Below are 13,668 nucleotides of genomic sequence, written 5' to 3' on the forward strand. Positions count from 1 at the left end.
TTTTAATAATGGGAGACGGTAATGAGGATGTACCACAAGTTATTGAATCATTTTCTATTAGCAGATGTTTAGGTGTCCTTTTCATGCCATTGCAAACAGCACTGTCACCAACACTGTCATATGTGCATCTTTACATAGTGTGTTTAGGTAGAACAGATTCTTTGGAGTGGGATTTCTCTGTCAAAGGGCATGCAGGTTTAAACTTTTTCTCCTCAAATTCCTTTACTATATTAACTTGTACTCTCACCAATAATGTGCTTGTTTCCTCACACTCACACCAAAACTAGACTTGTATCATCGGACTGTTTTTAATTTTTTTTTTTTTTTCTTTTGAGACGGAGTCTCGCTCTGTTGCCTGGGCTGGAGTGCAATGGCGCAATCTCGGCTCACTGCAACTTCCACCTCCCAGGTTCAAGCGATTCTCCTGTCTCAGTCTCCCAAGTAGCTGGGATTACAGGTGCCCGCCTCACGCCTGGCTAATTTTTGCATTTTTAATAGAGACGAGGTTTCACCATATTGGCAAAGCTGGTCTCAAACTCCTGACCTCAAGTGATCCACCCACCTCGGCCTCCAAAGTGCTGAGATTACAAGCGTGAACCACCATGCCCGGCCTTGCTTGCAATTTTTATGTTACTAATGAGATTGATATTTTTAATTGTTTCTTGACCAAATGTGTGGAATCTTTTGTAAGTTACCTATTAATCTGTCCCTTTGCCTAAACAATATATGAATGCTATTATTAATTTGATAGAACCTTCAATTTAAAGTGGCTTCCTAAAATATTACAAATTCTATTAACTAAGGACAAAATGTAAACAAAGATTATCATTTCTTAGACTCTTGTTTTGAACGTTTGCTTATTTGGATCCCAAAGTCCAAAAACCTGGTTGATGTTCTCCTCTTTTTAAAAAATAGAATCTCGTGTCATACTTTGCAGATAGTTATATTATCATAATTTTCCAGATGGGGAATCAGAGCACGAAGTATTGTACTTAGAGTCACAGAATGATTCACTAGCAGACATGCATCCAAAATCCATTGCTCCATCTTATTTTTCAATTATGTGCCCCACACTTTCCTCCAATTCACTCCTCACCACAGTCTCATTTACTGGAATAAAGAGCCAGTTAGTATTCATAGGTTTTATTCAAACACATAAATATGTAAGTTCATGAAAAAGTGAAATGATTGCACCTAGGCTATAAATTATTTCTTGTTCATGTTTACAAACGAGGTTTTAATTACTGTATACTTCTTGGCCATAGGAAAAATGACTTAGGAATAATTTTCCTGCAACCAAAATTTAGTAAGAAATATGTTTTAGTACAGTGGTGTTTGCACAGAGAGAGAAACCTCAATGTGACATTCTGGCTGTAGTTTAAGAAAAAAAAAATTAGGTAAGCGGCAAGGAAAGGACTTTAAACTTTTATTATGGGAGAGGGTTTTAAGTGGGGGATGTTCTCCCGATCCAAAATATGGTTTCCCTAACTGCTATAAATATATCAGTCACTTCTTCACTGCCTCTGTATGGCAGTGACCTTGTAGGACAGATGGAGTGGAGAGAAAAGCCTATTTCTCAGAAATGAGGAGTTGGCTGTGTGGTACAGTAATACCTTCTCTTTCACTATTTTCCGGGGACTACGAGATGTTGTTATTAATACTGACAAAAATCATTTTAAAATAACTGCTCCTGTTTGTTTATTGTGTGCTAATTACCTTGTACTCATTGAGTTCTCCTAGCAGCCTTATGTTTTCAGTATCTTTTATTTTATTAATTTTACAGGACTAAGCCCCAAAAAACTTGGGCAATTTCCCACAGTGAGTAAAAGTAAGAGCCAAGATTCCCATCAAGACCTGCCCGCTCACATGCAGCTCTGTTCCCCAAGATGCTTTGCTGCCACGTCCATTTGGGAGTTCCAGGATGGTGAAGGCAGAGAGAGGTGCCCTTGGGGCACCTCATATGTCTTAGAGATCCAGCCCAGGTCAAGTCTGTCTCTTGGCTTTGCAAGTTCAGAAAGCCAATGTTCTGAGCTGGTCCATCCAGAAATGGGGTAAAGCACTGGGCTGGGGGCATGGAAAATGTGGGTACAGACAAAATCCCCAGGACTGTGGAGGGGTGGGGAGTCAGAGGCCAGGGAAGCCACAGAGGTGGGGAGATGGGAAACACGAAGAGCACGCCACAGCAGATGTCTGGTCCATTCCAGCCATCACAGCAGTAGGCTGGAAGCCACATCATGGAGTGGTCAGGGTTCCCCAGAAGCCAGCCAAATGGCAACCAGGAATCCTGAGGAACTAAAGCGCAGAAAGGCCTCTGGGAGCCTTGCCTCCTCTCACTGTGCGAGACCAACCTGTGTGCGTCTGGAGGCTCGCTGGGAGATCAGGGCAGACCTTGGGCTGGGGATGCAGGAGCACGGGGCAGGCACAGCTGCTGGACATGCATTGACTGACCCAGCCAAGCAACCCTACTAGAAACGAAGCTGCAGGTTACTTCGCCACCACAACCAATGAACCCTTTGGGTTTAAGTTTTTGGTTCACATTCCTGAAAGGATCAGTCTATTAATTACGTGCCAACTCATTCCCATTTATCCACAGTGGATTGGAACATGTGACCAAAGGAATCAGCCAGCAACCAATTAGATTCTCTCCTGAGTTTTACCTAAGAAACAGAGAATGAGTGAGTCAGATGGTATGGGCATGGAGCTGCAAGGTCATGTGGAGAGCTGGCTGGAGAGCTGGCTGGAGGGCCGGTGAAGTGCCATTTGTGGCCCAAATTACAGGGGAGTGGACATTTAGAACACAGCAAAGGAAGCCAAATAGAAATGAATAAAATTATATATCTCTGGCGAGAGAGAGAGAGAGAGAAAAAGAGAGAGACAAAGAGAAATCTCATTTTATGGTTTTCAATGAAGACAGGCTATTTCCTATAATTAACTCTCTGCAAAATTCCCCCAGTGTTGATAACAAACCCTCTTTTTATTTGAGTTTCTAAGAGTGGATTGCTTTTCTTACCAACAATTTCTAATCCAGAAATTCATAAATTTCTGATTTATGAATAAGAATGCCATTATATTCATGAACAATGGGATGCTACTTTCCAAGGAGAATTTTGCCTACACACATGGAAAATGTAATGAGTAATCCAAATGTAACTTTGTGAGCAGAGTTGTCAGAACCCAGGATGTTGGATCATCTCATAAGTTTGGTTCAGACTGAGGCAGCAACTGGAGAATACTGTTTCCTGAGGAAGCAGAGAGAAAGGAACAATTACTGAATATCTACAGAGACCCTTAGATGTCACATATGGGTTATATCATTTCCATCTCACAACTCTTCAGGCATGGTGGCTCACTCCTGTAATCCCAGGACTCTGGGAGGCCGAGGCGGGCAGATCGCTTGAGCCCAAGAGTTTGAGACCAGCTTAAGCAAGATGGTGAGACTCCATCTCTACAAAAAAAAATACAAAACACAAAAAATTAGCCAGGCGTGGTAGTGTGCGCCTGTGTTCCGTTACCCAGGAGGCCGAGGTGGGAGGATCACCTGAGGCCAGTAAGTCAAGACTGCAGTGAGCTATGATTGTGCCACTGCACTCCAACCTCAGGGATAGAGTGAGACCCTGTCTCTAAAAACATAATAATAATAATAATAAATCCTATTCTTTTATTGTAGAAGAATCTGAGGCTACAAGAAGTTAACAAAACTGCCCAAGGTCACAAAACTAGGAAGCCTCACAGCTGGGAATCAAAGTCTTCCTCTTCCTCTCAGGTACTCTGTCTCCTAGGGACTAAATGATAACAGCAACTAACCACAGCCTTTATCCCATTGAGTAGTGATGGTCAATTTTTGTATCAGCGTGGATGGGCCACTGGGCACAGTGGCTTACGCCTATAATCCCAGCACTTTGAGAGGCTGAGATGGGAGGATCACTGGAGTCCAGGAAGAGACCAGTCTGGGCAACATAAGGAGACCCCTGTCTCTACAAAATAACTTAAAAAAAAAAAAAAAAGTCATCTAGCTACTCGGGAGGCTGAGAGGCAGGAGGACCACTTGGGCCCAGGAGTTCAAGGCTGCAGTGAGCTGATTGCACCACTGTATTCCACCCTGGGTGACAAAGCCAGAACTGGTCTCTAAAAAAGCAAAACAGTGGGATCTCAAAATCAAAACGATTGAACTCATGGATATAGAGCATAGAAGGATGGTTACCAGAGGCTGGGAAGGGTAGTGGAGGGCTGAGGGGAACAGCCCTCTATTTGATAGCACAACGGGTTAGTAATAACTTAGTTGTATATTTTACAATAAAGAGTGTAATTGAATTGTTCGTAACTCAAAAGATAAATGCTTGAGGGGATGGGTATCCCATTCTTCATGATGTGCTTATTTCACATTGCACACCTGTATCAAAATATCTTATGTACCCCAAAAATATATATGCCTACTACGTACCCATAAAAATTAAAAATAAAATAAATAAGCAAAACAAAATAAAACAAAAACATGGCTGGACTACGGTGCCCAGATATTTGGTTAAACATTATACGGGATGTTTCGTGAAGGTGTTTTGGGTGACATTAACATTTAACATTAGTCAACTGCTTGGAGTCAAGCAGACTGCCCTCCATAATGTGGGTGGGCCTCATCCAATCAGTTGAAAGCTGGAATAGAGCAAAGTCTGGCCTTCCCCATGCAAAAAGGAATTCTGCTGGCAGATGGCCTTCAGACTCGAGCTGCAGCACCCATGCTCTCCACTCTCCTGGTTTCCTAGCCAGGGGTCCCCAACCTCCTGGCCATGGACCGGTACCAGTCCGTGGCCTGTTAGAAACTGGGCCACACAGCAGGAGGTGAGCAAGAGCATTCCTGCCTGAGCTCCGCCTCCTATTAGGTCAGTGGTGGCATCAGATTCTCATAGGCGCGCATGTGAACCGCGCATGTGAACTGCGCATGTAAGGGATCTAGGTCGCGCAGTCCTTATGAGAATCATCCCCGCCACCCCATCCACGGAAAAATTGTGTTCCATGAAACCAGTTCCGGGTGCCAAAAAGGTTGGGGACTGCTGTACTAGCCCATGCTGCAGATTTCGGATTGACCAGCCTCTATAACCTCATGAGCCGATTCCTTAAAGTAAATCTCTCTATAAATACACACAGGCTATTGGTTCCGTTTGTGGGGTGAACCCTGACTAATACAGGCAGTGATGAATAACTACTACTGGCACTTTTTTTTTTAAGTCTGTATAAGTTAGGGCCATTAGTTCTGACACCTCGGGCTTATAGAAAAGAACATTCAGAACCACAAAATAGAATACATCTGTTGCAAAAACTCCCCTCCCTTGTCTATTAAATTAATTAATTAATTAATTAATTTTTTGAGATGGAGTTTCGCCCTTGTCGCCCAGGCTGGAGTGCAGTGGAGTGATCTTGGTTCACAGCAACCTCTGCCTCCTGGGTTCAAGCAATTATCCTGCCTCAGCCTCCCAGTTAGCTGGAATTACAGGCATGCACTGCCATGCCCAGGTAATTTTTTTTTTTTGAGACAGATTCTCGCTCTGTCGCCAGGTTGGGTGCAGTGGCGGGATCTCGGGTCACTGTAACCTCCACCTCCTAGGTTCAAGCAATTTTCAGGCTTCAGCCTCCCAAGTAGCGGGGACCATAGGTGTGCGCCACCACCCCTAACTAATTTTTTTGTATTTTAGTAGAGATGGGGTTTCACCATGGTGGCCAAGATGGTCTCGATCTCCTGATCTGGTGATCCACCCATCTTGGCTTCCCAAAGTGTTGGAATTACAGGCATGACCCACCGCACCCAGCCGAATTTTTGTATTTTCAGTAGAGACAGGGTTTTGCCGTGTCAACCAGGCTGGTCTCACCTCAGCCTCCCAAAGTGCTGGGATTACAGGCATGAGCCCCTGGGCCCAGCATATTAAATTTCATTAGATTGCATTTTAGAGTAACTCTCTTGACCTTGTCTTCAGATTCCAGCTTAGCTCAGTGTTTCAAGTAGTGGGAATATATAAATTAACCAGGGTATTATTTATCATACTTTAACACCAGCAATAATAAGTACTGATTCTGGGCCTACATTCTTCAGCACAATCACAAATCTCCATAACCTCCATCCGCACACAAGTGTCATTGATACCTGCAAGTGCCAGAGAGGAGATGCTAATTTGAAAACTTTTATTGGCTGTAATTTGTTTGAAGGTGGTGAACTGAATCACAAATCAAGCTGAAGTTGTGCTTTAATATTCTTCATTAGTATACAGAGTTGTTGGAAAGATGTAGGGAGGGTGAGTCAAGGATGAAATCTCAGATTATTCAGTCAATTATGCATATTCTATTTTGGAACACTTTTCTCATTTCAGGCAACCAATAATTCTTTTGGAGGGAAGGGGAAGAGCAAATGGACAGTATTTACTAAAGTTGCATTTTGAACCTTGTGCCAATGACAAGGATACTGTTTAGACAAATACTCATATTTTAATAAAATAAAATTAGGAATAATAATTAAAAAATACAAGTTCCATACATTTAGAAATGAAAAGGGGCCAGTCACGGTGGCTCATGAGTGTAATCACAGCACTTTGGGAGGCCAAGGTGGGAGAGTTGCTTATGCCCGGGAGTTCTAGACCAGCCTGAGCAACATAGTGAGACCCCATCTTGAAAGGAAGGAAGGAAGGAAGGAAGGAAGGAAAGAGAGAGAGACAGAGAGAGAGAGACAGAGAGAGAGAGAAAGACCGAAAGAGAAAGAAAAGGAAAGGAAGGAAAGAAAAAGGGAAGGAAGGAAGGAAAAGGCATACTAACAAATAATCTGTGAGTTGAAGAAATAGAACCCTTAAAATTATACAGTGAAAGCACTGCATACTAAAACTTAAGTGATGCAAATAGAAGTAGAAAAAATAGCTACATTCTTATGACTGTCTATATTAGACACAAGATAGCAAATTAATGAGGAAAGCATTCAATTCAAGAAGTTAGAAAAAGAGTAATAGAATGAATTAAAAATAATAGAAGGGGCTGGGTGCAGTGGCTCAAGCCTGTAATCCCAATGCTTTGGGAGGCTGAAGCAGGTGGATCACCTGAGGTCAGGAGTTCAAGACCAGCCTGACCAACATGGAGAAACCCGTCTCTACTAAAAATACAAAATTAGCTGGGCACAGTGGCACATGCCTGTAATCCCAGCTTCTCCAGCTGAGGCAGGAGAATCACTTGAACCTGGGAGGCAGAGGTTGCAGTGAGCCGAGATTGTGCCATTGCACTCCAGCCTGGGCAACAAGAGCAAAACTCCACCTCAAAAATAAATAAATAAATACATAAATACATAAATTAATAATAATAGAAGGAAGAAAAAATGAAGATGAAACCAGAAATTACTGAAAGTAGAAAGTAAATAATGGGATGATTACCAAAACCAAAACAGATTATTTGAAAGGTAAAAGGACAAAGCTCTTTTAGCTCCCAACCAAAGGAGAAAACAGAGTAAGAGATCCACAAATAAATAAAGCTAGTTAGTTATAAAAAGGTTGATGATATAACTATAAACCTAGCAGAGAATTCAAAACCTATTGGGGGATTATATAAATGAATATCACGCCAAATTCTGAAAACATAGTTGAAATGGAAAACTTTTGAGAAAAAATATACATTACTAAAACTTTCAGAGAAGGGATAGAAAATTTAGGTAGACCAATAACTATTTAAACATTGAATCAGTCATCAAAAATTGACTCCCCAAAAAGGCACCAGGCCTAGATTAAAAAAAAAAAACTTTTTATTTTGAAATAATCTTAGACTTAGAGAAAAGGTGCAAAAATAGCATTGAGAGTTCCTGTGTAATCTTCACCCGGCTTCCCCTACTGTTAACAGCTTACACAACTACAGTACAGTCATCAAAACCTGGAAATTAACATTGGTACTATAACAAAAAGACTAAAAACTTACATAATTTTGCTAGTTTGCCCATGAATGTCCTCTTTCTGTTTTGGTATTCAATCCAGTATCTTGGGTTGCATTTAGTTATATGTCTCCTTAGATTCTTCCAATCTGTGAGATTTCCTTGCTCTTTTCTTGTTTTTCATGACTCTGATACTTCTGAAAAGCACTGCTAACTTATTTTGTAAAATGTCCCTCATTCGGGTTTCTCTGGTGTTTTCTTATGATTAGATTAAGCTTATGCATTTTTGGCAAGAATATTATGTTTGGTCATTCTCAATGCATCCTACATGAAGAGGGTACATGATGTTAGATTCTCATAACCGATAACATTATTTATTACTGCTGGAACAAATCTGGCCCTTAAAGCCTTCTTGATGGCTGCAGGATGGGGCACTCATCATGTCCCTTTGCTGTAAGAAGAACAGAACCTTAACCTTAAGGTCAAGGGATCCAGGTTTTTGTTTTTTAACCTTAAGTGCAGAGAGTTCATCATCATCATTTCAAGAGTTCCTGAATTCATAGCAAATTATCATGATCAGTCCATTAAATCCCCTCTCTTGCTTTATATCATTTTTAAGCCCAATGCTATTCATATTACTTGAAATGCATCAGTACACACAATAACATCACGTATTCATAAGGACATTCATATACTTACGGACACATCTCACACACTGGTAAGGGAGATGCACATGGGGACAAAAGGGAATCTGTAAATTAAAAAAAAAAAAAAAAAAAGCCAAGAGAGGGGCTTACCTGCCCTGGCAGTGCTAATCATGTCCCCAGGTTGGAAGGATGATGAGAGCAGCTCTCTGGAGAGGTGGTCCACGGAGGTGGGAGCCAGGCAAAAATGATGGGCAGAAACCACGGAGGGTCTATCCAGACCTACAAGCAACACCATGAGGCCACAGGGAATTTGCTGGACATGCAGATAACTTTCCAGGTCTGTCTGCCCTTCTGTCCACTTTAAGTGTCCAGTGTTAACACATTCAGACCCTGGTACCTGGGTAGCTTCACATGGAGTCACCTGGCAATTCCTTAGGTTCCTAGAAACACAAACAGCCAGAGTCTGACTGAATTTTGTCACTGATTTATTTCAGGATTGATATAAAAAGTAAATTGTTCTCCTTAGAATGGTGTTCTCCTAACATATCCCATCAGGAAAATGTTCTCTTTTTCTGTGGCCAAACGGTGTGAAGGTTGTAGATTTTACAGAAGGACGAGAACTGAGGGCCATGTCCTGGGCAGTCCTGGCCACATGCTTAAGTGATAGGGCTTGTCTGTGGATTGTCCTTGTTAGAAAGATGGATGCAACTGCAGTGCTGGTCACCAATGCTGGTGACACACAGCCTTATCCAAAGAGATACATTAAGAACTTAGTGCTTGCATTCCCCCAAAGTGATCCCAACCTCTTTCTGGAGGAACTGGTTAATTATGATATAATCAGACAATGTAGTATTTTGCACCTATGGAAAATCCTGCTTTTGAAGCATTCTTATTGACACAGGAAAATGTTAATGTCACTTCCAGTCAAATAATATTTAGGGGGTGTCTTTGCACAGAACGTGAACTGATTAGAGCTGAGCAGAAGGACAAACAAGTCACATAAGAACCTACTGAAAATAAAAGGACGCTGGTAATAAGAACTATTTTCCATACCATAGCTGATTGGTTTGCTTTTCAGACCTTCTGAGCCACAAGAGATCACCTTTGAACCACGCAGCGCAAGAGCCTGGGTCCTCACAAAATGCTGGGTGATTGCAGTAGCAGAGGAGATCATGAGGGTATTTGCCAGCCAGACCTTGTGCAGGGGCTAAGCCTTCCCATCTCCTCATGGCCCCTAGTCCCAAGGTCATCCTGGAAACACAGTCCCTAGACCCTCATCTATGGATTGAAGAGTAGTAGGAAAACTAGATTTGGGGGTATTTGGACATTTAGAGCACAATAAATCCATACAGCCTGTGCGGTCCTCATTTTTACCCCCAGGGAGGGATGCAGGGACTTGGATGCTGCGCTATCCCTGTGGCCAAAAGGCACCCCCCCGCCACAGTAGGAGCAGTCCCCTCTGTGCAGCTGGACCCACAGACCCTCCACCAGTTCCTGTTTCAGGACACCCTCATCCAATAGGGATATGATTTTTTTTTAATGTTCATAAAGCCTCTTAATCCTGAGAAGGGTTTGACTGTGCATTGAGCTCCTGAGAACAAGATTGCAAAATATCTATTTTTATTTTTATTCTTTTAGTGACAGGGTCTGGCCTGTCACCCAGGCTGGAGGGCAGTGGCACGATCATAGTTCACTGCAACCTCGAACTCCTTGGTGCAAGTGATCTTCCTGCCTTGCCCTCCAAAGTAGCTGGGACTACAGGCACACACCACCATGCCTGGCTAATGTATTGTTTATTCAATTTTTTTTTTTTTTTTTTTGTAGAGACAGGGTCTTGCTATGTTGACTGAGCTGGTCTTGAACTTCTGGTCTCAAGTGATCCTCCTGCCTCAGCTTCCCAAATTGTTGGGATTACAAGGGCAATCCACTATGCCCAGCCAGGATTGGAAAATATCTATAAAGCATGAGTCCAATTATTTTTATATCTAAGCATCCAGATACACCTGGAAGAATCATAGAAGAAAGTAGGCCAACAGCTCTCCCCACCCCCCATACCATATGTGATGGTTTTAAGGAAAGTTAAAATGTTTCCCTAACAGCTTTATTGAGATATAATTGATATTGAACTTTGTTTTAAGCAAACCAAAAATGAACTTAGGAGTTACTTTTTTAAACTTAGGGTGTGAGAAAATGAAATAAAAGGCATCCATATTGGAATGGAAAAAGAAAAACTATCTCTATTTGCAAATGACATGATCTTATGTATAGAAAATCCTAAGAAATCCACTAAAAAAACTACTAGAACTAATAACCAAGTTCAGCAAGGTTGCAGGATATAAGCACAATATACAGAAATCAATAATATTTCTATATAGTAGGTAAGAACAATCCAAAAATAAAATTTTTAAAATTCAATTTACAATATAATCAAAAAGAATAAAATATTTAGGAGTAAATCTAATAAAAGCAATGCAAAATTTATACTCTGTGAACTACAAAATACTGTTGAAAAATGTTACAAGTTTTTTTTTTTTTTTTAGATGGAGTCACCCTGTCACCCAGGCTGCAGTGCAGTGGTGCAACCTTGGCTCACTGCAAACTCCACCTCCTGGGTTCAAGCAATTCTCCTGCCTCAGCCTCCTGAGTAACTGAGATTACAGGCCTGCACCACCATGCCTGACTACTTTTTGTATTTTTTTTCAGTAAAGATGGGTTTTCACCATGTTGGCTAGACTAGTCTTGAACTTCTGACCTCAGGTGATCCACCTGCTTTGGCCTCCCAAAGTGCTGGGATTAGAGGTGTGAACCATTGTGCCTGGCCAGAAGATTTAAATAAATGGACAAATATTTCATGTTCATGGATCAGAAGACTAAACATTGTTAAGATGGCAATACTCACCAAATTGATCTATAGATTTAACACAATCTATGTCAATGTACTCTTGCCCCTACCAGCTGAACTTCTTTGCAGAAATGGGCAAGATAGTTCTAATATTCACTTGGAAACTCAAGGGACCTAGAACAGCTAAAACAAAATTGAAAAAGAACAAAGTTGTAGGACTCAAACTTGTGATTTCAAAACCTATGAATCTATAGTAATCAAGATGTGAGGTACTAGCATTAAAATAGACATATAGATCAATGCAATAGAACTGAGAATCCAGAAATCTTCATATTTACAGTCAATTGATTTTCAACAAGAGTGTCAAAACAATTTAAAAAGTGGAAGAATCATCTTTTCAACAAATGGTGCTGGGACAACTAGACATCTACATGCCAAACAATGAACTTGGACTCCCAATTTGTTAAAAATTGATCAAAGACCTAAATTTAAGAGCTAAAACTAGAAAATTCTTAAAAGAAAATATAGAAGTAAATCTTCATGACTTTGGATTTGGCAATGTTTTTTGAGATATGACACCCAAAGCATGAACAACGAAAGAAAAAATAAATAGGACTTTATCAAAATGTAAAACCTTTTTTACTTCAAAGAATGCTATCCAGAAAGTGAAACAACAACACAGAGAATGGAAGAAAATACTTGCAAATCATATATTTGATAAGAGATGTCTATCTAGAACATACAAAGAACTCTTACATACCGACAAATAATCCAATTAAAAAGTGGGCAAAGAATCTCAATTGACATTTGTTCAAAGAAGATATACAAATATACTAGTACATGAAAAGATGCTCAACATAACCAACCATCAGGGAAATGCAAGTCAAAACTACAATGAAATGCTATTTCATACCCACTATAATAGCTTTAATCAAAAAGCCAGCTAATAACAAGTATTAGAATACGGAGAAAGCAAAACACCTGTATATCATGCTGCATAGATGGTGGGAATGTAGAATGGTGTATCTACCTTAGACACCTGTAATCCCAGCACTTTGGGAGGCTGAGGCGGGCGGATCCCCTGTGGCCAGGAGTTTGAGGCTAGCCTGGTCAACATGGCAAAAACCCATCTCTACTAAAAGTACAAAAATTAGCCAGGCGTGGTGGCACTCGTCTGTAATCTCAGCTACTCGGGAGGCTGAGGCAGAAGAATTGCTGGAACCTGGGAGGCAGAGGTTGCAGTGAGCCAAGATTGCACCACTCCACTCCACCTTGGGTGACAAAATGAGACTCCGTGTCAAAAAAAAAAAAAAAAAGAAAATAGTCTGGCAGTTCCTCCAAATGTAAACATAGGTTACATGTAATTCCACTTGTTAAAAAATAAACTGAAGAACATTACATTTTTAATTAGTTTCTTTGAGCATTCAGCAATTCAGGAATCTAGCCACACCATAACACAAGCAGTTCAGTGAAGGAATATGAGGGGAAATTTTTATAAGGTGTTTGTGGAAGCAAGACAAAGAGAAATTTGATTGGTTAAAGTGGAAAGTCCCTAGCTGGCAGTTACTTGGTTTCTGATTGGTTAAGCTTAAGTTTTGTTTATTGCTGACATTGAGTTGGGTTTTGGTTTGCTTACATAGGAACCCAACATGCTAGAGCAATCTCAGCCTAATGGCCTCCCAATTAATTATATTAACACATTCCTAGGTATATACCCAAGAGAAATGAAAACATATCTTCACACAAAAATTTGCCTATTAATATTTATATCAGCATTACTCATAATAGCAAAAAAGTGGAAAAAACCCAATGTCCATCAACTGATGGATAAATAAAATATAATATACCAATACAATGGAATATTATTTGTTATAAAAAGGAGTGATGAACTTATACATGCTACAACATTGATGAAACCGCAAAACATTATTCTAAATGAAAGAAGTCAGTCACAAAAGACCGCATATTGTATGACCCCATTTATATGAAATGTGCAGCATAGGCAAATCTATAAAGACAGGAATAAGATTAGTGATTGCTTAGGACTGGAAGGTGGGGTTAGGAGACTGGAGAATGATAGCTATGGGGTAGAGGGTTTCTTTATGGGGGTGATGAAAATGTTATAAAGTTGATTATAGTGATGATCACACAACTTTGTGAAACACCATTGGATTGCACATTTTTATTTTTTTTCCCATCTCCCTTTCCTGGTATAATTGCACACTTTTTCTTTTTTTTTGACAGGGTCTCACACCGTCTCCTGGGCTGGAGTGCAATGGTGCAATCTCAGCTCA

General features: G+C 40.7%; 1 long non-coding RNA gene across 1 annotated transcript; it reads right to left on the minus strand.

Moving 5' to 3' along the window:
* Positions 1 to 1,127: 1,127 nt before the first annotated feature.
* Positions 1,128 to 13,147, minus strand: LOC144339395 (uncharacterized). The gene is made up of 3 exons (XR_013414376.1): positions 11,432 to 13,147; positions 8,683 to 8,972; positions 1,128 to 3,445 (listed from the first exon to the last, which is right to left on the minus strand). It is a non-coding gene; the product is annotated as an uncharacterized LOC144339395 (long non-coding RNA).
* Positions 13,148 to 13,668: the final 521 nt, after the last annotated feature.

Source organism: Macaca mulatta, chromosome 2 (assembly GCF_049350105.2).
Source record: "Macaca mulatta isolate MMU2019108-1 chromosome 2, T2T-MMU8v2.0, whole genome shotgun sequence".
Lineage (NCBI taxonomy): Eukaryota > Metazoa > Chordata > Mammalia > Primates > Cercopithecidae > Macaca > Macaca mulatta.